The sequence below is a fragment of the Mycetomoellerius zeteki genome, unplaced genomic scaffold, assembly GCF_001594055.1.
Source record: "Mycetomoellerius zeteki isolate Tzet28-1 unplaced genomic scaffold, Tzet1.0 scaffold1319, whole genome shotgun sequence".
Taxonomy (NCBI): Eukaryota; Metazoa; Arthropoda; class Insecta; order Hymenoptera; family Formicidae; genus Mycetomoellerius; species Mycetomoellerius zeteki.
The window spans coordinates 29,566-29,942 of record NW_017256255.1 but is presented as its reverse complement, the minus strand read 5'-3'; positions in this window follow the sequence as shown (position 1 = coordinate 29,942).

Below are 377 nucleotides of genomic sequence, written 5' to 3'. Positions count from 1 at the left end.
GGCCCCCGGGAGCCGACATCACGTCCAATTACGCTTTCTCTCTCAATCGTGCGTCTTACGCTAAAGACGGAATATCGGAGCGCCCCCCACTACTTTCTCCCTTCGCGCTCCTCGCCTCCTCCGCGCTTCCAGTCACACGTACGTGTGAATTTCGGTACGAGTGTGTAGCGTCGCGCGCCGAACGCCGAGGGACACCATTCCTGCCGGTGTGTGTACAACGCACGGTTTATAATACACGCGACTTACGTATACGCAATCGATGAAACAATCGACATGTGAAGCAACGGTTATACGATCGGGTGATTTAGGCCCGTATTCATAGTCAGACCTTGTACTTAAGGCTTCCTTAAATTTATCTTTAGATGCTCAGTAGCCAA